Raw genomic sequence first — 622 nt, 5'->3', positions numbered from 1 at the left:
GGGAGAGTTCAGAGGGGCTGTGGTGGGGGGCCCCCCCTGCCAGCAGCTGCAGGAGGCTGGCCTCAGATTTGGACTTGAGCAGGTAGGGCAGGCGGGGCAGCAGCTGGACAGGGGTGCCTGTGGTAAATCTAGGGGCCGGGGCACTGGCTGCACCACAGGGGCTGGGGTCACAAAGTCTTGCAAGGAGGTGGGGAGAGGGTGCCGTAGGCGGAGTCCATGGAGCAGGGCTGCCCTCCCCGGGGCCCAGGGCCAGCAGTTCGCTGGTCGATGTGACAGATGAGGCGGGAGGGACATTCCATCGGACTGGGAGCTTAAGGGGCTGCCCTCGAACTTGGGGGGAGGAGAGCATCTCCCCAGGCTCCAGTACCACCATGGCCAGGGTCTCCGTGGAGCCGTCCGAGGCGCAGTGTTGGGAGTTCCATCTTGCCCTATAAACAAAAATAAAATGAAATGACTAGGTAACTTGGCTGTCTGCTCTATTGCAAGTACACTCAATAACAGCATTTCACATGAGAACTTGGAATGGTGGTTCCAGTCCTAAGAACATGAAAAGAGTCATCCTGACCTTTCTGCTCCTCCACTGCAATTGTGCACAGCCAAGGCAGGAGGGAGCAATGCTGTG

General features: G+C 59.0%; 1 pseudogene; it reads right to left on the bottom strand.

The window, feature by feature from the left end:
* The window catches only part of LOC102775023, a 2,313-nt pseudogene extending 1,940 nt beyond the window's left edge, over positions 1 to 373 (bottom strand).
* Between the last annotated feature and the right edge of the window lie 249 nt (positions 374 to 622).

The sequence above is a fragment of the Myotis davidii genome, unplaced genomic scaffold (genome assembly GCF_000327345.1).
Source record: "Myotis davidii unplaced genomic scaffold, ASM32734v1 scaffold53, whole genome shotgun sequence".
In the NCBI taxonomy this organism is placed as follows: Eukaryota; Metazoa; Chordata; class Mammalia; order Chiroptera; family Vespertilionidae; genus Myotis; species Myotis davidii.
Note: the sequence above shows the minus strand (reverse complement) of the source record. Positions and strands in the feature narration are given on the sequence as shown.